The 27936-nt window shown below is 44.8% G+C and overlaps 1 long non-coding RNA gene across 2 annotated transcripts; it reads left to right on the top strand.

The window, feature by feature from the left end:
• The first annotated feature begins 1666 nt into the window (after window positions 1-1666).
• LOC143675987 (uncharacterized) lies at window positions 1667-21526 on the top strand. 2 transcript variants are annotated; one of them, XR_013171741.1, is made up of 4 exons: window positions 1667-1764; window positions 4895-5026; window positions 20076-20132; window positions 21221-21526. It is a non-coding gene; the product is annotated as an uncharacterized LOC143675987 (long non-coding RNA). The 2 variants fall into 2 exon arrangements; XR_013171740.1 differs by lacking the exons at window positions 20076-20132; window positions 21221-21526 and adding exons at window positions 7365-7432; window positions 9209-9315.
• The last annotated feature ends 6410 nt before the right edge of the window (window positions 21527-27936 follow it).

Below are 27936 nucleotides of genomic sequence, written 5' to 3'. Positions count from 1 at the left end.
AGATCCCAGAGGGGTGGGTGAGACCTGCTGTATTTCTGGTCCCATTGCTAGTCTGTGGCCTGAGTCACTGCTTGGAAGTAGTGAGGCTTATTGCCTGCAGGTTGTGGCAGCTTCCTGAGAGCTGAAGTGCTGGAAGAATTCAGAGGCAGGATACCTGCCTTCCTCATGACTTCCAAGTTTGCAAATTGGAGGTGATCTTCCTCACACATCTAGGCTTTCCAAGTGCTCATGACTTGCCAGCTTCAAGGACGAAGGTCATCGGAAGGGATCCATTGTTCTTTCTTCTCCTGAGACCAGAGTCTCTTTCCCAGAACTGGCCCCCAGGTCCCAGCCTGAGCTCCTTGAGCTGGAATGTGGCTAATTTCTAGTCTAAATCTAAAGCTTAGTGCTTTTCCATTGTTGGCCTCATTAACTATACAATGATGATTGCTGGCTCCCCAGCCGGCTGTCTTCCTCCTTTTTTGTTTTTATAGTAGATCTTTCTTGAGCTTCTATCTGTCCCTCTGGTAGCATTTCATCTCTATATCCACACGTGTTAACCATATGCCAAGAAACAGAAGTTTCAGAGCTTTTCCTAAATGGTGCTGATGAGGAATTAGATCCAGTTAGGTTACTGGATGCCGAATGGGAATCGTTGGATGGTCTGACAATGGAGTGTTCTTCTTGAATTGTACTCAGCCCCAGAGACCCAGGACTGAATGCTTCAGATATGCAAGGCCTCTTGCTACACAAAAGGGTCCCATTTATCAGACATGTATAATTTAGGTTAATTTGAAATTTATTCTGAATTTAGAGATCTCTTTGCTTACTCCCAACATAATGATTTATTGACATATACATAATGCATAGGCTTTCATGAATCCATGAGGGATTTAATACTGTGCATCCTGGAGGTCTTTCTCAGAAGATCTTTGTACCTCTGGAGGTTTTCTCACCACCTCCCTCTTCCCCACACTCACACACATAGTCTTTTGGAAGCAGGCCTATCTATTCCTTCAAATTCTCTGCCTAAGGGTGGGTTCAAGAGTTAGAACTAAAGACCAGGAAGCTAGTGCCAAATCTTCTCTTTTCTTTGTTATTATTATTATTTGTTTTTCTTCTGTTGGAAGATGTGTGACAGATACTACCTGTTGGCTCACCCAAGAGCCATTTCACTTCCTTCTCCTTCTAGCTTGTCTGATAAGACTCTAGAAAATAAAATACATGAATTTCTAGCCTTGCTTTCCGTCGCAGTAGGCATGTGACATCATTCCAGACAATTGAATATTGGCAGAAGTCTCAGGGAGGGCTTCCATTCCTGAACAAAAACACTAAGGTTTGCAAGAAAGACTTTGTCTTATGTTTTAATTTGCCCCACCCCCCCTTCTTTCTGCCTGGGATTTAGAAACAAAACCTGAAGGCACAGCAGCTGTTCTGCAGCCATGAGGATGAGAATGAAATCTATGTTAAAGATATCAGAGCAAGAAGATAGAAAAAGCCTGATTTCCTGATAACATTTTGAGCAGCTTCACTGTCCCTGGACTGCTACCTCTGGGCATCTTACCACATGAGTGTTTTAGTTCGTCAGGCTGTTGTGACAAATATCACACATTGGATTGACTTCAACAATGGGAGTTTATTGGCTCACAGTTCTGAGGTTAGGAAAAGTCCAAAATAGAAGCATCAGCAAGGAGATGCTTCCTCCCCAAAGTCTGCTACATTCTGGTGCTCACTATTGGCCATCCTTTGGGTTGCTTGGCTTGTATCCCTGCCTCATGTCACATGGTGATGGTCTCTCTTTTCTTTTCTGGGTTGTGTTGACTTCTGGCCTCCAGCTCCTTCCTGTAGTTGGAAGAGAATAAGGACTCTGGCATTGGAGCATACCATCCCTGCCCACCATTGTATGTTGGCTGTGTTGGGGTCAGAATACCTGTCTTTTTAGTTCATGTGTTTCTGGATCAGCTGCCCCTAAAAAATTGTACCTGACAATCTTCATCACCTGATTCTGTTTTAGATGATAAGATTCTGAACTTCAAGCAGTTATGGTAATGGGATTAGTCTCTTGGGGGCAGAGGTAAAGGTGTTTTCATGTTTAAGGGATGTGAATTGCTGTTGTTAGAGGGTATTTTGCAGTAGATAATTTCCAAAAATGGCTTGAAAAGTCCTTAAGTTGCACATGCTGTCTTGCAATGTGACTTTTCCATTTCTTCTATCAAGAGAGAATATACTTCCTTTCCCCTTGAGTCTGAGCTGGTCTTGTGCCTTGCTTTGACCAGTAGACTGAGGTGCAAGAGACCTTTCAGCTTTCAATCCCTACCCCCACCCCCTGTCCTGGGGCCTAAAGCCCCCTTTCAAACCAGGATAGCTATCCTTCTAGAGAAATAACATAGACATAGGGACTCTGGCTGACAGCAGCACCAAACACCAGACATGTGAGTAAGGTCATCTTGAATCATCTCTCCCCAACTGACTTCCATGTGACTGCAGTATATGAATAATTCCAGCCAATGACCCTGGGAGCAGAACTGCCCCACTGAGCCCAGTCAGCTCACAGAATCATAAGAAATAATAAATTGTTGTTTTAATCCATTAAGTTTGGAGTACTTTGTTATGCAGCAGCAGATAACTAGTTCAGGGATGGTAACTTTGTTTTCTGGATTTCAGACACTTAGCCTTGAGTTCTTGAGAAAGAAGCAGCTCTCTTTGCAAGACCCAAATTACCCAGGAAATCCGGAAATTATCTACCTCCTCCTTTAGCCCAGCAGGTGTTTAATAGCTCTCCCTGGAGTCCCCTATCCAGCAACCCTTTCCCCATGGACTTGAAAGGATATAGTGAGAACAGTCACAACAGCTGGTAGAAACAGCTGCAAAACAGAAAGGCACCCTGAGCGTAATTATTTAGAAGTTGGTGAGAATGCTGGTGCTCAAAGCTACACCCATAAGGGGTGGCTGGGAGTGAGACGGGCACTGAGAAGGCCCCTCCTTTTTAAGGAAATTCTCTTCATCCTAGCTGTTACAGCAGCTCAGAGGTGCTCCCATTCCCTGAATAAATTGTGTTCTTTCTATCTTTGTGCCTTTTCTGGTGCTGTTTCCCCTACCTGGGATACTCTATCCTTCTTTTCTACTAAATGAAATTCTTCTCCATTTTAAAGACTCACTCACATGTCTTTTCTATTATGCTTTTTTTTTAAAAAAAAAACCTTCCTGGGAAGAGTCAATGGATTCTAGCTCGGCTCCCACAGTGCACTCTTTAGAATACCATTAGCTCTTAGTAGAGTCTGATTTATTTGTCGGGCATTTTACTAATTAGGATTATATTTATCTGAGTGTAACAGAAAGTAATAGCATCTTAAACAAGGTAGAAATCTTCCTATCACATATGGGAGTGCTTAGAGGTAGTGAGTCCAAAGATGGTAGGGGCTTCATGGTGTTGGGACCCAGGACATTTGTTCATAGTCTCTAAGCTGTGAATAAATTTTGTTCCAAAGGTCAAAGGGAGCTGCTGGAAGCCAAGCCTTCAGATCCATCTTTGGTCAGTTGGAAGGAGGATGGGTTGAGAAGGGTACATCCCTTCCTTAAGCATATTTCTAAAAAGTTATGTACATCTCTTCCACTAAGGCCTTTGGCCAGAGCTTAAGGTGGAGCTGAAAAATGCGGTCTTTAATCTCAGCTAAAAATTGAGAGTTATATTTTTAAGAAGGAAATGATTAGCATAAGGGAACAACTAGTGGTTTTGTCAAAAGTACCTATCTGTCTTCCTCGTTAGAATGACCTTCTTGAGGTCAGAAAATACATTCCATTCATCAATGTTTACCCTATAATGACCAACCCTGTGCCTCATATGTGACAGATGTTCAATGCACAATGACATAGCAAATCTGGGAAGGGTAAAACAATTCATTATTAATAACTCAGCAAAAGTTTGTCTTTAGTCTTTTCAAATTCTAGTTTCCCAATTTCCTTTCTGCATCTCTCTCTGCCTTTTCCATGCCTACTCTACCTTGTCTTGGGTTCCCAGGCCTTCAAGTTTTCTCAGACCGTCTCACAAACTCTCTGCTGGCTACCCTCTCAGCTACAGACTGGGAGGTGCTGAGTTGCTCCTGTCAGTCAAGGAGATGGTGGTGATGGTGGCGATGGTGTGTGTATTTGAAAGAAGTCAGGGAACTTACATTATGCTTGTTTATCCACCAAGTAAATAGGCAACTCTGGGTAAACCATGGTTATTATTTTTACCTTGATTTCTTAATCTACAAAATAATAGACATATCATATCCCTATTCTGGAGATTCAGGATGTTGAACAGCATGTGTATTATAAATACATAAAATAGTTGCAAGGTATTATATGTGCATGTGGAAGAAACAAGCAAGCAAACAGAAAGGGTTCCTTATACCCTTCCCATGGCAGCTGGTTTCCAAAACTGGTGTTAGATTTAAAAAGTTCAGAAGAGCTTTGACATATGCACACTCCCTCTTCTCTTGTGTTTTTGCTGAGCTGCTGGGTTGCAGTTTAGAACCTAGAAGCCCTTCTTGGTCCAAAGTCATTGCTCCCAGTCATTTCCACTCATGGGCCTGGAATGACAGGGTGATGGATATTGCTGTCACGGCACTGAGATGGGGAAATGATTTCTCCAGTGGGCCTGGAAGCCTCTGCCATCGATTTCCTTGGGGCTCAGTAGCTTGACAGATGTGAACTGAAGGTGGCCTGCCGGATCCTGGGGTGGACTGGCCCAGTTATCCACCCTTCGAATGTTTTTAGGCACTTCTTGGCTTTTGAAGTATTTACTGTGCCATAAAATTCTGGGGAAGGGAAAAGGAAAATAAATGGATGAATAAGGTCTCAGATGAGTATCTATAGACTATGGGAGGCTGATGGGCTGTCACCTCTCTCTAACCCTTTTACTTCTCATTTCTAGTGGTGATCACTGCTCTCTTCTGCCCTGAAGATGTGGCAGAGTATGAAAGAAAGTCATCCTTCTAGAGAGCCAGTGGGCATCAGAAATAATCCTGTGAACTGCCACTGCAGACTTTTCTCCATGTGCAGCCATGTAAGTATCTTTATCCAGTCTTGGCTTTGCCACTAAGAGATACAAGCAACTCACTCCACCTCGCCTAGCCTGTGCTCTCAACTGTTGTATTACTAAGGAAGGAGGTGGGAGTGATGGGAAAACAAGGATGTGTGGTAAGAGAAGGCTGGGATAAAGTTAGTACATAGGAGAGCAGAGCATGAGTTGTGGGTTACAGATTTAGCTAAGAGCTTCTCAATAGCAAAAACAGAGAGGAAAACACAACAAATGGCAAGACTTAACCATGGTCATAAACTAAGAAAGCCTCATCCAACTTGTGTAGGAGAGCATACATTTTTCTGCTACAGTGTGGATTTTTCTAAAGAGTTAACTGTGACAATCTTAAATCCATTGCTATTATGACCATGCCATGGTAAGCCTTCCTGCTTTGTCCCTTTAAAGGCATGATGCCAAAGTACAGTTCCAATAAAAAATAATGCAGAGAGAGCAAGGCCACAATAATATTAACCTGGAAAAATTGTAAAGCCCTTTGTGGTTATAGGAAAATCACAATGAACTAATTCATGAAATTTCCTCTATTTGTGCTTTCTCCTCTTCTGTTTCCTTAAACCTTTTTGTTCAGGTGTTTAGCCCTGCTAGCCCCTGGTAGTCCATATTGAGACCTTAAAGCTAAACAGAAGTGGGAGTTGTTCCTGATCTAGAAAATGAGACTGAAATGAGAGATTTGGTCCTCTTGAGAGCTCTGCAAGAGGGAAAATGCAGGATTCTAAAGAGTTCCATTTCTGCAATGTAAAAGGATTGGGCTGGGAAGGGAGGGAGCTGTGTCAAGCTGCAGTCCTTTGTCTTCCCTCCACCATCCCACTGTCCGCCCCTGACTACTTCCTCTAGATCTTAATTCAGGATGAGAAAGGGGTAGAAGGCCATCGACTTAGGCTGGGGAGAAGTTGCTGTGTTTGTTCTGGCCAACACCTGGGACAGAGAACTGTGGGCTGCAAAGACACAGATACTGGTTCCAAACCCTGGTTCTGCGGAGAGGCGGCAGGTTTGCAGCCTGAACATGCTGCTGGAGCGGGTGTGGGCTCTGGAACGTCCTTGAAATGTGAAATTGTGAGCGTCGAGGGAGCTCGGGGACCAGCAGGCTCCATTGAAAGGAGTTAATTACATGGCCAGTTCCACTAGATGAAACAAAGAGAGCACGCTGCAGATGCTGCTTCCCCGCCAGTGCTGCTGGTCTAAACGGTCCTGCTCCCTTCGCGGACCTGCTGAACTCTGCCCTGAGGACAGCATGGCCGGGCTGGGCCATCGGGAGCTGGTGAGATCAGAGCCATGGTTCTGGAGAGGAAAAGACCTCACGGTGGCTCCCCGAGGGCCAGGCAGATGCTAAGGCAGAACCAGGAAGATTTAAGAAGATGGGGTTTGGAGGCTGGGTTATCTGCACCTGAGTGGAACAAGGAGGAAGGGTCTGTGAAAGGGAGTGTTTTAGTCTGCCATAGCTGCTGGAACATGACTTCCCACAGATGGATTCGCTTATAATAAAAGGGACTTTATTTAGTTAAAAACTTATAGTTCCTCAGAGGAAGCAGCTAACTTTCATTTGAGGTTCTCTCTTACACGGGAAGGTGCAGGGCAATCTCTGCTGGCCTTCTCACCCGCCTTCTGGGTTCCAATGGCTTTCCCTGCCATTGGAATAAGATCCCTTTCTGCATCTCCAAGTGTCTGGGCTGAGCTGCGGGTGCTGAGATGAGTATGCTCAGCTGCTTGGGCTGTGCTACATTGAGCTGTCTTCTGACCTCTCTCTCTTTTAAGCCTCCAGCTAATTAAATTAAACATCACTCATTGCAGCAGGCACCCCCCTTAGCCCACTGTGGAGGTAATCAGCCATAGATGAGTTTCACATGCTAATGGCTGACGCCCACAGCAACAGAAATGGGCACTGTCACCTGGCCAAGCTGACGCCCAAGCCTAACTACCACTGGGAGATGAAAAGGAAGGAAAAAGAGAGTAGAAAAATGGAGAGGAGAAATTTACCTGGGAAGAAGGAAGAAAACAGTGGGTAAAATTGGTATGAGTCCATGAAGTTTTGGGAAGGAAACCTGAATACATGGCTGAGGAAAATGCTGGAAAATACACAAACTTAGAAATGTTCATGGCCCTGAAATTTACCCACAAAGGAAAGGCAGGGTTGGACAACCTAGAGGTTCTCTTTTTCCTGAAATAGGACATTTCCTGAAACATAAAGTCATAGTGGTGCTGTGGCTACAGTAACAAATGACAGCTGGCAGGACCAGCTCTGGGCTGGCAGGTGGGCACCAGGCCAAGGACTGTGACAGCTGCACACCTCACCCTGTCTCTCCTGCAGAGGGAGGGAAATTTCAGAGGAAGGACCTCGGGCAGGGAGTCAGGACAACAACATATGCCAGAGACCAGGTAAGTCCCTTATATCTTTTGTGCCTCAGTTTCCCCACCAGTAAAAGGGAAAATAGAATGCTCCTCCTACTCACTACATGAAGTTTCTGTCTTCACGCATTCATTCATCGCTCTATTGTACAAACCTTTATTGGAAACTCATTCATACCAGGCAGTCAACTAAATGCTGGGGCTATGCCTGCAACAGGGTCCTTGTTCTCCAGGCCCACAGGCTCATGGGCGGGCTGTGATGTGAATAGTTCCTCCTGTTCAGGGTGATCAGTGTTAAAGAGAAACATGCATCAGGCCTTCTCATCAGTGCCAAGACAAAGGCCCTCTCCCTCTGCATGTCTTAGAAGTGTCTCCAGGATCTGATGGAGCATCAACGTCTTCCCCAAGAACCTCTCTCACTTTACCTTCCTGCTGCAGGGAACTGCTTGCGCTCCTCCTGCACCCGGCCAAGGCGGGTTCATCTCTCTGCACCTCTGTTTATATTGTTTTCCGAGCTTGAAATGCCGGCCTTCTTCCTTGTACGTGGTCCTATTTCCAGATTTGGCCCATTCATCTCCTCCTCTCTAGAGGCCCCTTGTTCCCAGGATTCCCACACACCACTCCAGGCTGGGTTAGTTACCTGCCATATTGCTCAAAAATTGTCTTTTGTCATGACTCTTTCTCCACCAGCCTGTAGGCACAGAGAGAACAGGGGTGCCTTCTTACTTATGCTTGTTTCTCAGTACATAAAAGCACCGTAAAGTAAGCATTTAATGAAACCTTGTTGAACGGAACCGAACTGCTATATCATAGGGGAAAGGAGACTCAAGTCAAGGAAGGCATTCAAAAGCTGTGTCCTGCTGTACGAACAGGAGTTGAAGGGAAGGAAACAGAGGGAAGGTAGCAAACATGCACACAAAGGCCAGGGGTGCAAGGCAGGGTGCCTTGTTCAGGGTATGTGAGATGTTGGCATTGGAGGTAGGGCAGCTCTAATATTTGGTAAAAATCTCCTTGCATATTCCAACTGCCTCAGCTGTCCTAAGAAGAACCGAGGCAGGGATATGTATTTAGACTAGTGCTTCGAAGGTGGAGAGCAATTGTTTAGGGCCAGTGAGGTGGCAGCAGCAGGACATGGAATGAAAGAGCTTCAGGGGAAGGTAAAATCGTGGAAATATTCCAGAGCCACTTATTCTGCTTGTTTTTGCCAATCCAGAGACTGTCCTATCTGAGATTAAAACCTTGGGAAATGCTGTTTCATCTTAATAAGGGGATCCTTTTATAGCCTGCCATTTGGCAAAGCCACCCATTTTCCCAGACTTTAGTCCCCAGAATTAGTCCTAGGTTTGAATTTTGGTGCTGTCACTAATTAGCCGTTTGCCTAGGATAATCCAAGTCTCAGCTTCCTCACTGGTAAAATGGAGAGCATTGTTTTTCAAGCTTACCTCACAGGGTAATTGCAAGGATCACTTTATGAGGTACATGTGTTGAAGTACTTGGCGCATAGGTTGTCCTCAATAGTATGATATTCCTTTCCCCCTCTAGAGAAACGGGCCCATCCTTCCCTAAAGATCTACTTAAGAATATCACTTTCATTTATTCTGAAAACTTTGCTTCCTTCTCCATAATAAAATCTGAGCTACTGACTGCAGGGTTCCATGCCTGTGGGATGCCCTGTTAAGCCTGCCGACAGTTAAGCCAGTGGGAAGAGATTGAGTGTTCAATCTCATTTTTAGGATACTGTTAGGTGCCTGGATGTTCAGCACCAGATTCTGCATGATTATTTTTATTCCTTTTTCTTTTTTTTAGCATGGGCAGGCACCAGGAATCGAACCTGGGTCTCCAGCATGGCAGGCAAGAATTCTGCCATCATCGCACTGCCCAGAACCATGATTCTTTAAGTCCTTCTCTTAGTCCTTAGCCCAAAGCATGAGGGCCCCAGAGAGAGACCAGACAGTGGGGAGAGAAGAAACATTCAGACCCCCTTGCAGTGGACAGCGTTGCCTTCTGTAGCAGGACACGTGATTGTGGAAACTCCCCATTCAATCTAATTCGAGTTTGTGCCTATCATTCATTCATTCATTTATTCATCAAACACTGGGCTGGAAGCCAAGGATACAGAGGTAAATAAGCTGTGCCCACTCTCCAGGTACTCTATCTAATAAGGGGTAGGGGAGTAGATAAGAACATTAATGCTTATTGAGCAGCGTGGTAAAGGCACTTACAGGGCAGGGACTATCAGAGCACCGAGAAAGATAATCAGACAAGATGGCCCGTGACCTTCCTTTTTAAGGAGAAGCAGGAGTTTCCTAATTCAATAAGGCTTGGATGGGGGATGGGAAGGAGTTCCTGGCACAGAGACACCATCTCATACAAAAGCCTAGACCTGAGAGATTATGGCATATTCAAAGGATCGGAAATAGTTCACTGGCTGGAAAGCATGCGCAGAGAAGGGAGGGCAAGTATGTGGGAGGTGTCTGTGTGTGTGTATGTGGGAGGTGTCTGTGTGTGTGGGGGGGGAGGTGTCTGTGTGTGTGTGTGTGTGTGTGTGTGTGGGAAGTGTCTGTGTGCATGTTTGGGTGGGAAAAGAATGCCCAAGGCGATAAGATTTGAGGCTGGGGAGGTTGAGTCCAGAGTCCAGGTAGTCCAACTCTATCTTGTGGGTAATTGGGAACTTCTAGAGTGCTAAGCAGGGAAGTGGTGAGCACACATGTCTTTCTTTTTTAATCACCTCTTCTGTGTCCAGTCATATAAGTGGTTCAAAGAGGTATAGTATGGCTGCTTCTTGCTTTTGTGGTGCCTAAGGTTTGATTAAAACAATGTAAATACTCAATGCACTTCTCTCTCCTCTTGCCTGGGCCTGCTCACTCATCATTTGCAATGGGACTATCCTAACTGGGCTTTCTCTAGGCCTGGAATTCTAGCTGCTGGGGCCGAGGCCTTGATGTCCTGTTGGGTTGTCCAGTGCCTCTCCAGGGATTGGAACCGTTCCCCTCACCCCAACCCATATACCTTACTGGTTGGAGGTCTGCTATGGATGGCCAGACCCCTCCCTCAACCCCAACCAAAGGGCCTCTGGTCCTGAGGGATTGCCTCTGCCAGGCTCACCTATGGGTAGTTCACTTGGAAATAGTGGTTGTCTGAGCCACCTCAAGCTAGACGTGCAGGGCTCTCAGGGAGGTCCCAGTTAGTCCCTGGTCTCTCCTATGCCCCACGATCAATCTTGGCTCCTTCTTCCACCTGAGAGCTATCTAGGTCCCAACACACATCCTGCTCAAGCCACCCCGTTCTACCGTGGCACATAACTTGTGACTGATTGGACTAGGTGGTTTCCTTTGATCTCTGGGAAAAGTTAAAGGAGTGAAAGCAAAAGGATATAAGAACTGTCACAAAACATTAGGTAAAGAAGAGCCAAAAGGGCAAAGGAGTTTAGAGATGGGGAGAGTGCTGGCTGCATGAGACCACCAGTTGGTTCCCTCAGCCTCCTCCCCCTGCCATGTACATTATTCCTGCTGGTTCCCAGAACACACTCAGCTCTTGCCATGCTTCTGGGTGGGCTTCTGCTGAGAACTCTCTTCCTGCTCCCACCTCTGCCTGTGCTCCAGTGCTTTGCTTTGCTCACTCCTGCCTGGTTCCAAACCAACCCTCCGGCATTGCAGGGGGCTGGAGGGTGAGTTAGGATCTCCTCCCAGCTTTCCCAGCTGAGCATGTTTTCCTGTTCCAGGTCTTCCTCTTCCCATATCCGAATCTCCCCCACACTATAGGCAACCTGCACTGTCTGTGCTCAGGGCTCTATCTCCAGTGCCTGACAACTTGCTTGACACAAAGCCTGTGTTTTGTGGTTGTTGGGTTGAAACTATAGGAAAATTGATAGATATGGTGGTTCGTCTTCTGAAGAGAGACGGTGCATCTGTTAGTCTTGAGTCATTTCCTCTTTGAAGGGCTGGGGAAAACTAAATCCTCCTGAAGCAAAATTGTAAGGCAAATAAAATTTGACTTCAGTGATGACTCCAAACTCCGTAGTTTTGGTGGTCTTACCTTTTCTTCACCTATCCCTGTGTGCTAGTTTGAAAGCTGCCAGAATGCAATATACCAAAAACTGAACAGCTTTTAGAAAGGAGAATTTATTAAGTTGCAAGTTTATAGTTCTAAGGCCGTGAAAATATCCAAATTAAAGAAAGTCTATAAAAATGCCCAATCTGAGGTATCCAGGGAAAGATACCTTGGTTCAAGAAGGCCAGTGATGTCCAGGGTTTGTCTCTCAACTACAGAGGCGCGCGGTAAGATCTGCTAGCTTTCTCTTCAGTGGCTTCCCTGGGGCTCTGCCCATTCTGTTGGTTCTGTCAGTTCTGGTGTTCCTCAAGGTTTTTCCACAATGGTTCCCTCTTAAAGGGCTCCAGTAAGCAACCCCACCTTGAATGGGTGGAGACGCATCTCCATGGAAAACCATCTAATCAAAAGTTACCACCTGCAATTGGGTGGGTCACATTTCCACAGAAACAATAAAAGAGATCTCAGCTAGCAATACTGAATGAGGATTAAAGGACATGGCTCTTCTGGGATACATAATAACTTCAAACTGGCATACCCTACTTCTGCATGGAAATTTTAGGCCTGATCCCCACCTGTTGTTCTCCTACTAGACATGTAAATATATGCAAAGCCTGGTGTGTGTGTTTGGGGGCGGGGGGGTGCAGTACCAGGTCATGGCTTCATGGTGTCACCTCATAGCACCTCCCTGTGCCCTGAGAGAGGCTGGCCAAGGCACACCTGTGGCAATAGCCCATGAGCTCATGGACAGCAGTCATGGCCTTATCTTGGCATCGGCTGTGCATAAGACTGCATAGGTGGAAGGTGCCCCACGGAGGGCTTTGAATGAATGGATGGAGATTTCCATGTTTCATGAATTTATGGAGAGTCCTTCATTCTTTCCTGAATTGTAACTGCAGCCATAATGGGTTTCTTAGTTTTTCCTCTCCAAAATATAAGCTCCTGAGATTCTTACTATTATTGAATGACATTTTCCTTCTCCTGGTATTGGAAAAAGATGATCCAACTGGATACCTGCACAGGTACTCACAGTTTTTCTCTGAAATCTCACATGGAATAAATGATGCTAATTTATGCATATTTACAGACAACTTACGCCATACCCTAGTGAGCTACATAGCCTTGTAAGTTCAAAGTTAACCTTCCAACAAGGAGCAGAATTTTAATTGAAAAGGTAATGCTGGCATCTGGCAGATGTGGCTTTTTTAGGGGGGGCATTCTGTTAAGGAGTCACTGAAATGACTCTGTCGCTGTTCTAGCAGATTCTTATTTAAATGAGATCTTGCTTTTCCTTTTTTTAATAAAGGGAAATCGCCCGCATTTGCAATGTGTGTTTGCAGTGTTTTTCAATGAACTGGGATTTCTTTCTCTTATTTTAAAATCATAATTGATTTATTTTGTAATGCAATATTGTCTAACATACACAGGCTCACTTGAATAAATTATTCATCAGCATTTTTTTTTATTTAAATTTTTTTTAGTGATGCACCAGCACGCGCCTGCCTGGAGTGTCACTGGCTCCCTTCTTGCCACTAAAGTACAGAAAGATGGTTGTAGTCATTGCTATGGGTGTAGATCAAACCAGGGGAAGTTGCTTGTCACTAAAACCACAAAAGGTGGATCTCCTTTCTTGGGGGGATCGTAAAGCAGGAGTCAGCGGGTGATGCCCACTGGTATAAATATCGCCTGCTATTGTCCTCAAGTGTTCTTTCTTGCAGTCATAGCATTGTGAACTTAGGGCCCATCAAGTATGTACAAAAAGGAGAGTACATCGATTGATTTGTTTAGGTGGATGGGATCATTTCTCCAGGTCTTAATTTTTTTATTCAAAAGATGGATTTAAAGCTGATTATAGGTTTGGGAGGCCTGTGAAAAGTTCAAGGATCTTCCAAATATTGGCCCAAGAGTGAGAGTTGCCATAAATACTACATCAGTGCAGGGCTCAGGAAGGGCCCTGGGGCCATGTTGCCTACTACCTGCCTCTAGTCATCTAAGCGACTTCAGCAGAAGTATGGGGACAAGAGACAGCCAGCATCTGTAAGGTGGGCTGCCCTTCCTAGGCCTAAAGATCTCTGGGAAAGATATTCCCTGCCCTTTTGCTGTAGGCAGAGACCTTCTTAGAGGAACAGTGAGTTCTTGAGAGGACAGCTGGGGAAGGGACAGACAGACACTGCAGCAAACTCGGCCGGGTCTTGCCCTCAGACCAGCCGGCATTTCAAGGTGGCGGTGACTTCTGGATTAATCTCTCTCGAGCAGGGAAAGGAGCCTTCTCTTCTCACAGAAGAGAATGTTGAGTCCTTCAGGGACTCTGCCAAAGACCCTGTTCGCAAACAGCTGTCAATCATTAGAACAACCCCAAGATCAGCCTATTCCCTGTAGGCCTCTTTTATTATTATTCTTAAATATTAATAGAACTAATTAAATATAGAGGTGTGTTCCAGCCCTAATCGGCGGCTTCTCATCTCTCCTCCCCTCTCTCCTTCCCACTGTGCCCCAGTATGTATTGTCAAAGTGTCAAGTGAGGAGGGAAGGAGAAAAGCAGGGGAGATAACGTGGAATCGGTATGCTGGGCTAAAGCTGCAGACACAAGGGACTTCTTTTAATCCAGTCCATTAATCAATTTTGCCGCAGAAATTGAATTAACTGTCTTTCATCAACATCACATCCCAGGACTTGAAAACACAGCGTGCCCACAGGAATGTAAATGGGGCGGCCCTGTGTCTCCTTCTCTGCGTAGGTGAACATGTGGGCGCTTGTTCTCTCCGTCCAGGCCACGGGGAGGGAAGGGCCTGGAAGTCAGAGAGCCCGGTGGGCCTTTAGCCTGGGCTCCAGGGGCACCACAGAAACAAACTGTCACTTTACTTTCTTCGCTCACAGTCACTAGAAAGACTTCCCATGCCCATTCTCCTTTAACTTGAACACATGCACAACTGGATCTCCATCTTGCAAGTTTTCTCCGGGATTGAGCTGTGCAAAAACCACTGACCCTGTGCCCGTCCCCACCCCCAGCTGTCCATCTCCACCCCCGCTCCACCAAGAGAAGGGGCTCTTTTCCACTGTGAATCGGGCCATGCAGAGAGGAAAAGGTCTCTCTCGGTCTTTGAGATAAATATATATATTAATATATATGTGTATCAGAGATGAGTATTTTGTTTATTCAGTCAGTTAACTAGTTGATATTTATTGGCTATCTGCTGGGTTCCAGGATCTGTATTAGGTTTCAAGGGGACCAAGATTAAAACACCATCACCACAAATACAAAACCTGCTGTCAAAAAGCTGATGATCTATGGAGTAAGTGTCATAGGACAAGAATTCCCAGCTCAACCTAATGTATATTAAAATATAAGTTTTTAGTCAGTGGGGGAGGGGGTAGCTAAGAGGAAGGAGTGATTCATTTAGCCTGATGGGCCCAGGGAAGGCCCCACAAAAGAGGTTGACTCTGGATGGACAAACATAACCATTCACTGTATAGAGAGAGGAGCTGGAAGCAGATTCCAAGAGAAAGATACACCTCTTCCCAGTCCACTCTCCCTCCATGTACGAGCCAGATAAAAAGTGATGACGTCACACCCATGCTTACAATGCCAGTGGTTTTTCACTGCACTTAGAATATGGCAAAATATCTGCAATGAGTGTCTAAAAGGCCCAAGGAGACTTTTTCCAGCTACAACTGGAATATGTTCCCTGACATTCACCTCCGCGAGGGCTGGTGGGCTTTCGCTGAGCCTGGTCCAGCCTCACAGGCTTCACACCTGCTATTCCCTCTTCCTGGAAGATTTTTGTCTTACTTTCCCAACTTCTGACATTGTTTGACCAAATCCCACCCATCCTTCAGGTTTCTACAAGGCTGATTTCCCTGGCTTCCCAGAATGGGCTAGGTCCCCCAGTTACACTTCCACACAACAGCATCTGCTTCTCCTGATGGCATTTATCACAGGTGCAATGATTGTTTGACATCCATCCCTCTCTCTAGATTTTAAGTGTCAGGAAAGGAGGGAGTGATCAATCATGATCACATGATCACTTTGGTCATGTCTGGGACTGGCCCATAGTAAATGCTTAACAAATACTCCATAAATATTTGCTGAATGAATGCATGAAAGGTTCATGCTTGAAAAGGCTTCTTTTGGCAAAACAATGGTGTCATGGTCAGGTTCATGTGTCAACTTGGCCAAGTGGTGGTACCTGTTTGTCTGGTTGGGCAAGTGCTGGCCTGTCTGTTGCAATGAAGACATTTCAAAGAATTAGATCATGATCACGTCAGCTGCATCCACATCTGATTTCATTTGTAATCAGTCAAGGGGAGTGTCTTCTGTAATGAGTGATGCTTAATCTAATCACTGGCAGCCTTTTAAGGAGGATTCACAAGAGACAGGCACTCTTCCTGCTTCGGCCGGTGAGCCTCTCCTGTGGAGTTCATCCAGACCCTCCATTGGAATTGTTGACTTCACAGCCTGCCCTGCGGATTTCGGACTCTGAGTTCCTGCGGTCACGTGAGACACTTATAAATTTTATATTTGTGAGTGTTCCCTGTTGATTCTGTTTCTCTAGAGAACCCTAACTAACACAAAGGGTTTCAAGAAAGTGTGCTTAGTAGTAAGATGAACGACCTTGTATGTAGATTGTGTGACTAAATGAGGAGTTTGGCCTTGAATCTGCAGGGAAGAGGAACTATGGAAGCCTTAAAAGCAAGGGAGTGACTTAATCTGATTTGTGTTTTAGAAATATAACTGTGGGACAGTGGATTCCAGAGCTAACTATCCAGAGTTGGCTTTTATTTCATTTCCCAGGTTCTCATTTTTCCAGTTAAGATAAGTGAGGAAAAGCAAGTTTTTGGTTTCAATTGGTAGGCAGGTTCAGAACTTGGTAGGTGCATGCAGGTTTCTGCCTGTAACCCTGTTCTGCTTACCCTGGCCCTGTAGGGACTCCCTGTTACAAACAGGGTAAATCTAAGCTCACCATTGGATTTTGAACCACATTTGGATCCCCGAGCCCTTCAGCCCCACTGGATAGGTTGTGCTCATGCCTGCGTCTGTGCACTGCTCACACTGTTCCTTCTGCCTGGAGTGTCAGCTCTACTCTCTTTGCCTTTCAAGTACTGCCTGTCCTTCTAGGTCTGATCTCAGGCCCACCTCCTCTGTGGAGTCTTCCCTAACCGCTGCAGGCTATCTTGTTCAACTGAACTTATAAAGCACTCATATTCCTCCCATTCAAAGACTCAAAGAAGCATAGGACCAGGCCCTGGATGTCAGGTGGGCCCACCTCCACATTTATGAGGAAGAGAAACTGAGGGCCAATGAGGAGGAATGTTCCAATCAAAAATCTAAGGAGGAGGAAAAACTACACTTGAGATGGCTGGCCCCAAGCCTATCGGTTTTTTTTTTTCCTGGGCCGTGTACACTGCCTAACCTGGCCCTTAAGCATTGGGTCTCTTGTATTGCTGAACTTTTCATCACATAATTGGTTTTTCCAACAAAATTATGAACTCCTGGGAGACCTGGGCTGGTGTCTCCTTTATCAATGTATAAATGTCTGGCACATGATTATTGACTAATAAAGATTTCTTGATTCAAGAAATTTCAGATGAGAAATATTTCTTTGCTCTCCATTAGCTTCTGCTCCATTCATTAGGGCAGTGATAGGATGTTCTAGTTTGCTAGCTGCCGAAATGCCATATACCAGAAACAGAACGGCTTTTAAAAAAGGGAATTTAATAAGTTTACAGTTCTAAGGTTGTGAAAATGTCCCAATTAAAGCAAGTCTATAAGAATGTCCAATAAGAGCTTACCTTCACTCAAGAAAGACCGATGAAGTTCAGGGTTTCTCTCTCAACTGGAAAGGCACACAGCAAACATGGCGATGTCTGCTTTCTCTCCAGGCTTCTTGTTTCATGAAGCTCCCCCAGGGGCATTTTCCTTCTTCATCTCCAAAGGTCTCTGGCTGCGTGGTCTCTCGTGGTTCTTGACTCTCTCGAAAATGTTTCTTCTGTTAAAGGATTCCAGTAAACAAATGAAGACCCACCTGGAATGGGTGGAGTCACATCTCCCTCTAACCATAGTTTAATTCCACAATTGGGTGTGTCACATCTCCGTGGAGAGAATCTAATCAAATTTCCAACCTACAGTGCTGAAGAGGAATTAAGAGAGACAGCTGCTACCACAAAATGGATTAGGATTAAACCATGGCTTTTCTGGGGTACATAATCCCTTCAAACTGGCCCATGGGACAAGACTGTTGATTTAGAAGCCTGGGGTGAGAGCCACAGCACGGGCTTATTTTTTGTATGAGTGGGTCTTCAGTGAAGTGAAAACCAAAAAAACAGATGTGCCTTTACATCTTCCAGAAGGCTGGTCTAGAGCATCGTGTGGGTATGACTTAGGGTCCTTAGAAGGCAGGGGTCCATGCCGATTATTCTCCATTTACTAGCCCTCCACTGTGCTTCTCTGCCTGTTCTGTGTCCCAGAGGCTGACTTTACCTGTACGGCATCATGTGGACCCCCTCACTTCTGGTAGGCTCAGGCAGTGGAGATAGGACGTGTGGGAGGCTGGGGCAGTTACTCCCTTGACTCCATCCCCTCCTGCCTGCCTGCATCTCTGTAAGTGGCCATGTTCTATACAAATAGTCCAGCCAGGTGACTGCCTTTTCACTAGCTCTTGCATGGTTCAGGTCACAAGGGTCCTTCTCCTGTGTCCCCAGACCCCGTGGCAGTATTAGTGTCCTGCTGTTGCTAGTCCCAGGTGCTGGCCGTCTGTGGTCAGTTCCCTACATCCTGTAATAGCCCTTTGTGAAATTATCCTTTGACTGTGCCGCCTTTTTCGTGTCGGACTTGGTCTGAATCAAGGTCTTCAGGAAATTCACAGAACCAGCGTGGTGGAAACAGCTAGTATAGGAGCAAGTGTTTTGGGTAGTGATGGAAGATGTTGACAAACACTTGGGTATCTGCACAGGGTCATTGAGCCTGCCCCAGCGGCTGACCATGGGGGAGGGGACAGGGCAGAGGGATACCTCCCCTTTCTTAGCTGACCCTTTCTGAGGTCACCTGCTTTTTTATTTTCTAATTTCCCTTTATTTCACAAAAGACACATTCATTGACAAAATAAGGAAGATGTTGTTACTATCCCCCGAGGAGCTCACATTCTCAGAGGAAAGAGGGGGTAGATGAGAGGGACAGGTGGGAGTGTGTCAGTGTGGCTGGGTGTGGGTGCTGCTGGCCACAAGCCTCTGGGCACGAATGGACAAAGAACTCAGGCTTTGGAGGAGGAAGATGTACTTAGACCTTGGGTTTGTTAGTTACGCTCTCTGAGCCCTTTTGGCGAACTGGGAAAAACAGCATTTTTGAGATCTAAGTGAGAGCCAATATGTAGAGAGCCTGGCTGAGTGCCTAGGAGAGAGGGGCTCCCCAATAAATGACCCCATCACAATGACAGTACCACATTTAAGCCCCAGGGTATGTGTGTGGGGGAGGTGGGGTGGGGGGAGAAGTAGGACCTGACAAAAAGGAGTTGATCAATACATATTTGTTGAATGAATGAACAAGTGAATGAAGGGAGAGAAGAGTATCAGGTGCTCTGGGCTGAGTTGGAAAGGGCTTCACGGACTGTGTGACATCTGTCCCAGCACGGGAAGGAGAGATTTCTTCCTACCCTATTCTCCTATTCTTTAGGAACAGAATGGCCCATGGGGAACTAGAGGAAAGGAGGGTGGGTCCAGGCAGAAATCACTTAAAGAGGTGATGCTTCTTGGGCTTTCTGGCTTATACCTTTGAGGTAAATTAAACCTAAGTAGTTTATTTTGTTTGATTAGGGACCAAACAATGGAGAATGGGAGATGCCAGTTTTGCTCAAAATGCAACTTTTTTCCCCCTTTCCTTTGTTCTTCTTAAAAAACCCTGGGCAACTGACCTAGTTTTTCATTCTCTTTGAACTCAACGGAGGCAGAGCTTCTTCAAAGCAGGGTTGTAACATTCAGGCTCTTTCCTTTATGTGGGTCAGGGTGGCTCTCCCAGTTACTAAAAGAAAAACTGCAAAAGCCGTCTTTTTAAGCTGTCTTAGTGCCCAGAGCTCTTTTGGGATTTTTCTTTTTCACTTCCTCTCTAGCCCTAAGTGCTGAAGCCATGGTAGTTAGCAGGAAAAGCGTGGCAAAGAAATGTTTACTGTTTGGTTTTCTACTAAAAGACTCCTGGAAGAGGGATGAGGAAACAGACAAAACACTGCATGGTGTCCATGCTTCTGAGATCCCGAACTGAGGGGAAGTAAAAGGGGCCCCTGCATTCTGCACATCATGGAAAGTAACCCAAGAGTCAGGGAACCAAGTCCTGGACACGATGATCTTGGAGCAGTCAAATTTATTTGTGACTCTTTATCTGAAAAGATTCCCTGCAGCCCATTGGTCCTCTGATAACTCGGCAACTTTGATGTGGGTTGGGTGGCAGGGCATCCTGCCAGGACTCTAATATTAGAAATGTCCTCCCTTCTCCCAAATAGCCCTAATGTTTCCTTGATGTGCCATCACTACAGGAAGCAGGACTGGGTGAATATGCAGTGGGGGAGGGGTGGGAGCAGTTTTCTCCAGGTGAGACGGGATCTAGTCTCAAGGCTAACATGCTCCCAAATCTCTCCTGCAGGTGTGCGCCTCTAGATTGAAATTTCATCACTAGAAGTTCATTCCTTTGTGTTGGAGTGTGAGTAAATTCAGGAATTTCTGGTTAAAATAAATTTGGGGACTGGTCACTTGAGGAAGAGTTCAGTTTATCACAGCACTTTCCAAAGAGGCAGCTGGCTGAGGACACTGCAAAGCAGGTGGATACATTTTGTAGGAGCTGGAGTAGGATGAAAGAGGGAATGGGAGAGGCTGAAACAGGGGATGGGAGAGGCAGGAAGAGGAGGTGGGGGAAGCTGGAAGAGAGGGTGAAGGGAGGAGGCTGGAATGCCCATGGAGCAGGCCGGCCTAGGGGAGGTTCTGGGCAAATGAACCACCTCAGCTAACAGCCCCCATTGTGCCGAGGCCTGCCAGTTCCTCTGCTAAGAAGTTCATTTCAATGTTCAACTTCATGGCACCTGTCGTGGTCAGGTTCATGTGTCAACTTGGCCAGGTGGTGGTGCCCGGTTGTCTGGTCAGGCAAGTGCTGGCCTTTCTGTTGCTATAGGACATTTCATGGACTTAAATCATGACCCTGCTGGCTGCATCCACAGCTAAGGGGAGTGTCTTTCGCAATGAGTGATGCTTAATCTCATCACCAGAGGCTTTTCAGAAGGGACACTCATTCTTCTTGCTTTGGTCAGCCAGCCTCTCCTGAGAGTTCATTGAGGACCTCCATTGGAGCTGCCAGCTCATGGCCTGCCCTACAGATCTCGGACTCTTACACCCCCACGGTTGTGTGAAACACTTTTATACATTTTGTATTTACAGAAATCTCCTGCTGATTCTGTTTCTCTAGAGAACTGTAGCTAATACAGCACCCTTATCCCTGGCTCCACTTTCCACCCCCATTTCCAGGACCCTCATAAAAAGAACCTTGGCAAGCCCAGGAGCCTGACATGGCCTGGGTGGGGTCCTCACCCCCAGCACATAGGCAGACATTTACCAGCTGTCTGTCTCCTGAGCCCGGAGGTGTTTGGTTTACAGCTGGTAGCACAGAGCCCAGGTGTGTTCCCTCTGTCCCCTAATGCAAGGTTCTTAGAGACGCTTATTACACATTTTAACAAATAACAGGAGCACTGAGGCAAGGACTTTTATAGCAGTATGAACACTATAATTTCAACCTTTTAGGGCAACCAATCTATGGAATCAAATCCAACAGGGAGGCTGCAGATCTGAGTTTCAGCCATGAGCCACTGTTCTCCTGGTAGAGGAATGTTCTGCAAGGTGCTGACTGGATGCGAGGACACGACTCTCCCAGGGCTCGGCGCTGACCGATGCATGAAAGGTGATTCCCGGAGCTGTGCCAGCAAGCAGAGCCCTGGAAGGGCAGCTCTTTTTCACTCACTCAATCACATGCAGGTATTATTGATTGCTTACTAAGTGCCCAAGTCTCTGTGAGATGTTGGGGAATTGCTAGTAGCAACATGAATATGATTTCTGCGATATTCTACTAATATTGGTTCATACTTATTAAACAGATAACAGGTGTCATGCCAAGCGCTTTAGACAGAGCATTACAATCAAGTCTCAGAACAACCCTATGATGTAGATACCATTATTAGTCCAGGTTTACATATAAAGAAACTGCAGGTTGCCTTGTCTGGACAGGTTGCCTTGCCTAAGTTTACTCAGCTTGAGAGTGGGAGACACAGGTTTCAAACTCAGGTAATCTCAGTCCAGAGCCAGTACTGGCAACCATTCTCTGCAAAGATGGCTAGGACCTCCCAGAGGGGTTTAGAGTTTCCTGGAGGGAGTCGGGGAAGGGTGAACATAAATAATTATAGTATATGTGGTATGTACTATACTAGATGTTATACAAAGTCCTGTAGGGGTTACCGGTCCATTTATTCAATAAGTATTTCTCAAATACCAGACCATGTGCTGGGGATACAGTGGTCAATGGAGTGAGCATGAAGAATTTAAAGACTCTATCCCTGCTCCCATGGAGATTGTATTGTAGACATGGGAAGACATATCCACAGTCACACAAATACATGTAATCTTACCAGTGAGGAGTGAGTACCAGTGAGGAGTGTCTTGACGACTCAGATGAGGCTTCCAAGGGAAGGGCACATTTGATTTAGTCCCAAGAATGGGATGAATTTTCTAGATGGGCAGAGTATTCCAGGTGGAGAGCAGAGCATGTGCAAATGCTCAGAGATGCTGAAGAGTATAAGGGGTGTAGGGAATGCACAAATCTGTTGTCCTGATGGGGCATGTAGAGAGGGAGAGGCTAGAGATTTAGGTTGGGATTAGTGTATAAAGGACCTTGTTTTCCAGGTAAGGAGCCAGTGGAGTTTCATTACTTAGGGCTTTATGCAGATTCACACAGAGCTTGGAGTTGAGGATTGAGGGGTGGGTCAAGGACATGTTTGAAGCAATTAGGGCCCATGTATTAGGATAGAAGGAGAAAGCTCTGCACCTCTCTCTTCAAGTTCCATTTGGGTTCTGTTGAGAAGGATTCTTTTGTGCTCAACTCAAAGACCAGAAACAGTATAGAGAGGAGGGTGGGAATTAAAGGAAATTTCGACATCATCCTGTCCAATTACCTTATTTTATAGATAAGGAAATTGAGGCCTAGAGAGAGGAAGTGATTTTAGTGAGAAATGAGGAAAGAGATGAGGCTTCCACCCATGTTTCTTGATTGTGACCACACCTCCTTTTTCCATTCATTCACTCATTCATTGGTCATTTGTTGAGTCCCCCCCATATTCCCTGCACATCTGAGTATGGCTTATCCACAGTTGGGAATTTCTGAATGATTGGAGTAGGTCCTAGGCCAGAAGCAATCTTTTTTCTTTTTTTATGCTCCATGCTTTTATCTCCCATCTTCAGGGGCTTCTATAGTTGTATATCTTGCCAGCACCTCAAAACTCAACATTCCCCAATCTAAACTCATTATTTTGACCCTCAAATTTAGTCTGCTTCCTCGATTTCTATTTCTATTGAAAGGTCCGCGATCTTCCATTTTCCCAGTCTAGAAATCTCAAGAGAGGTCATATAGAACATGACACTAAACACTCATTTAATAAAGAATGGATAAGGAATAGATGGTTCTTCCTTTCCCTTTATTCTCCACCCCCAATATCTAGTGAACTATTTTTCATTCTTCTCTCACATTGTTATGTGTTGGCGGTCCTTTTGAGAACTTGCCTTCTTCCCTACAGAGTTAATGATACATATCCAAAAGAGATCTTTTTTGACCAGAAAGAGAAAGCTTGTATGGCATTAATTCCAGACTGACTCTTTAAGTTGTTATATTTCATTTTTCCTCCACTGTCCTGTGACTGGCTCTCTCCTCTCAGAATCTTTATTTCTTCAGTGTTTCTCAACCATCTTCAGAATCCAGGATTTTAAGATCCCCTACACACTGACCCCCCACTGCCCATCTGGCCTCAACTCCCTTTTCACGAACAGCACTTACTGATATTCCTTCCACTTAAAAGGTCATCTCCTCTCTGTACCCAGCTATTCAGGAACTGTCTCTATTGAGATGCCCAGTTTATATGCTATTTTCTCTAAAGCCCTAAGCATAAATTATCATAAATTGTCTGTTATGATTCAATTTGTCTTACATATTGTGATTAGTTCCTTCAGACAGGGCAAAAGAACCATGATGTAAACTGAGAATCAAGTCCCCTCTGTGCCTCTGGAAACCTGGGCTTTGGATTGCCTACCTCAAAATTCTCTCAGTTTCTTTTGGAGGTTGACTCATGTCCCCCATAAATACATATTTAATACCTAACCCCAGTCCTGTGGGTGTGAACCTATTTGTAAAGTGAGCATTTGAAGAAGTTATTATTAGGTAAGGTGTGGACTCACTTGTGAATTGGAACTTAGCAGATCCTATTTAAATGAGGCCAAATTGAATCAGGGTGGACCTTAATCCATATGACTGAAGTCCTTATAGGGAGAGGAAATCTAGATAGAGCTACAGATGAATGAGCAGAAGAACTAGAAATCAACAGGAGAAGCCTGGTGATAGAGGCAGAGATGCAAGCCAAGGAACCTCAAAGATTGTGGCAAGTCCAAGAAAAAGCATGGCCTGTTGAGACTTTGATTTTTACCCTCTAAAACTGTGAGATACTAAAGTCCTGTTGTTTAAGCCAACAAGTGTGTGCTTTTTGTTATAGGAGTCCTGACAAATTAAGATGGTCCCCCTTGGTCCTGGAGACCAGCTGATGCTGGCAGTACTAGGAAGAGTGCCACGGGTACTGACCACATAGACCCCAGTCCTTTTTTCTTCCCTCTGGAGAACTTTCTGCCTTATACCCCATGCATAGGGTTGGAGATATCCTGAGTAGCTCCAGGACTCTCATCCCTATGGGGCTGACCCATGCCCTGTGGCTAGGGCTCCAGGAGGACCACCTGGCAAATATATCACTCCCTCTGGCCAGCATGGTATTTCCTTCATGAGACTGCATGAGCTAGTTCCCCAGAGTGGTGCTGTCATGCTGACTTTGGGTGACTCTCAAATCAGACAGAGTATGAGTTCAGGGCTCTGGGTTACCTGGGGTCCACCACCAATCCTTGGGCTTGAGTCATATGTGTGGACCTGTGCATCATCTTTTGTCTGTCATGCTCTGGTTATGGTGTTGCCTCTGGTCTACAGCATCGAATGCAAATGGTAGTGGTGGCAGTTGCCTGGCATTGTGCACCCATGCTGCTGGTACCACAGCTGTCCCCACCGACTCTGCAGGCTCTGCGCCATGTCCTCAGCAGTCTTCTGAGGGTGACTGCACCTGTCTTCTCAAAGGTCTGTCGAGACCTATGCTTCCCTTACCAATGGGCCCTTCCTACGATGAATCTCTTGCCCCTGATATAGGTGGTGACATCATGCTCTATCACGTCAGTCTTTGTCACTCCATTCATGCACCCATTGGCTATATCCTTACCCTGATGGTGGTATAGGAAGGCAGATATGAAGTTAGCATTCAAAGAGGAATTGTGTAATTATGGCCTTACAAGTTCAAGAGAAAATATAGTTGGAAGATAGGAATTTATGTCATAAAAATTCCAAATGGTAAATTGAACATGACCAGAAAATGAATTAACATTTGCATTTTCCCGTATACTCTGGCTGGACTTTCATTTGAGATCATCATTAGTAAAGGAAGGTAACAGCCTTGGGAGAGTTATTGGAGGCCAGCAATGCAGGGCGTCACATGAATGATGCACCATCATGTGCAATGATAAAATAAGTATGAAATATAAAATGTTAGGGAACTGCAGAGGCAGGAAAATCTTTTCTGTTTCAATGCAAACAAATTTCAATGGACCATAGCATTGGGAGTAAATAATAGCATTGCTGTCTTTTTCTTAAAATGGGAGATGTAAAATTAACCAGGGGCAGTGCATTTAACAATAAAGAACACAAGGAGATGTCTCCTGGATCTGGAAAGGAAGAGATGGCATCTGGAATCTATGGAGAATGTTCCTATGCACTAATCAAACAATAAAGTAATACCAGTTATTCAAAATCAGGAGTTGGCAAACTACAGCCTGTACCTGCCATAGACCAAATCCGGGTACTCCATTAGCTTATGGGTTGCTAAGTTGCCCTTGGCTGCTTTCTGGGTTACAATAACAGGTGAGTAATAATGACTGAGACCCTGTGATCTGCAAAGCTAAAAATATTTATTATATAGCTCTTATCAGAAAGTTTGTGGACTCCTGCTCTGAGTCTTCTTTGATAAATAAATCCCCATGCCTCATGTGGATCCACAAATTTTCTGAAACCTTTTTATTTTAAGACAATTTCAAACTTACAGGAAAAAATTGCATGAATGGTACCAACACTTCTCATATATTCTGAGACCCCTTTCAATTCTCACGATGATCCTGATAATGTCCTGTGTAGCAAAAGGATCCAGACCAAGCACACAGGTTACACCCAGCTGTCTGGTCTGTCTAGTCTCCTACAGTCCACCCTTGGCTTTTGTGACTTTGACATTTGTGAAAAATTTTTTTGTGAAATGATCATAGATTCACAAGGAGTTGCTATAAAGTACAAGTGTCCCTTTGATCCTTTTGCACAGTTCCTCCAAAAGTAATGTCTTATGGAGCAGTAGAATGATATCAAAATTAAGAAATTAACCCTGGATCCATAGATTTTGCAGTACATTCTTAATCATTTTTTTTTTTTAAATAAACAGAGCTTCATAAAAATTATTTGCCCAAGGTAAACCTGCAGGCAGTTTTCAAACTTTCCCTAGAGTACCCTGGGGGATTCCATGAGAGTAACTTTGAATTGGCCTCTGGAGTGGGGAAGACATCAAGCTGGTGGGTTCCAGCTCTCCCCCTGTCCCTGTCCTGCTCTCCATAGAACTGATTCCCTTTCTTCTGTGTTACAGAATAAGTTTCACTTGAAGGAGAGGCTTTACTGCTAATGTAGCTTGGATTTCATTGCTCTAGGCCATTTTTAGACCCTCCCACGCGACATGTGTGCCTTCTGCCCAAATTTTTGCTGCAGACCAGCTTCTTAGCCCTCACCTCTTGCTCCGAGCACTTCCCCCAGCTTCCTCACTTTGACACCTAGGCTTGACCTTCCACCAGGTTTCTTATTTTTGAACCAAAATGTATCTCAGGCCTTGGCCATCCACACTGTGTATTGTCCATTTCTTCTCCTCTCACCTGCAGAAGGCCTGTCATCTTAGATGAGATCTTTCTGTTCCATTTCTCAGCCGTATATAGCACCATTCCCTACTTTTGTCATGCGTCAAACTTCTTGAGAAGTGGGTGGTAGATCAAGCTCCCTCTTGTCTTTATCAAAAACGATTTCTTCCTTAAAAATGTCTCCAAGGAATACAATAGACACCACAGCCGTGGTGATGTGACCACAGCCATAGTGGGATATCTGAATAAAACATTTTCAGTCTTTGATCAGGCAGATTAAATGACAAATAAGACTCTAGATGATTTGGATGACATAAAAATGACATTTATTTCAGTAAACATTATTAAACCTTGTAGTCAAAAGGTTTTAAAATCATGTCATTGTTGTTAAATAGAGTATGTTCTACATGATTTGATAGAGTTAGCCACCAGTTTTTTATTAGAATGTGAGTACCTTAAGGCTAAAAAAAAATTATGCTTCTAATTATTTAAAGTCAAAACCAAACTCAAAACTTTGACTTCCCTGAACAAATTGGGGCTTTCACTTCTCTTACCCCAACTCTTTATACTTTGTTGCTTTAATCCAAGATTTTTTTCCATCAGTTTTATAATGTACTTAAAGCAAATCATTTAGATCAAGCTGTACTTAGTTTCAGTGTTCATCGTCAGGCTTTAGGAGTTTCCCCAGTCTCAGTAACTTCCCTGTTACTGATTCCAGTGATCTGGAGAATGGTTTAAAGTCACTTTTTCAGAAAGGGAAATCAAGCATGTTTACTGAAACTGAATCTTTTAATGCTGATTTTTCTGTTGTCTTTATGTATAAAATAATAGGGTCACATCATCTTTCCATAATGCTCTGCAGATTATTTTCTCTCGTTTGTAGACTGTCACCCAGCCTGTCCTGTGAAACCCTCATATTTTCTGCAGTATTGAATCGCATGAGTAATATACTTTAGCTGCCTTTTTAAAATGCAGTTTCTACTTATTTTGTCTTATTTTATCAAGTATTGGAAAAGTTCTCTCACATTTTTTATTGCAAACATGAAACAGATATTTTCTACTATTCCCTTCCATAAATCTACTTCATAAGAAGGATTTTCCTTTGAATACTGAGCACTGTTCTCCTTCTGTGATGTAGAATATTTGTGAAGGCTTCTTATTCATGGAGCCTTTTTTTTTCTTTTTTTGACAAAAACATGCCAAGCACTGTTGTAGGCACTAGGGACATA

Source organism: Tamandua tetradactyla, chromosome 3 (assembly GCF_023851605.1).
Source record: "Tamandua tetradactyla isolate mTamTet1 chromosome 3, mTamTet1.pri, whole genome shotgun sequence".
In the NCBI taxonomy this organism is placed as follows: domain Eukaryota; kingdom Metazoa; phylum Chordata; class Mammalia; order Pilosa; family Myrmecophagidae; genus Tamandua; species Tamandua tetradactyla.
Note: the sequence above shows the minus strand (reverse complement) of the source record. Positions and strands in the feature narration are given on the sequence as shown.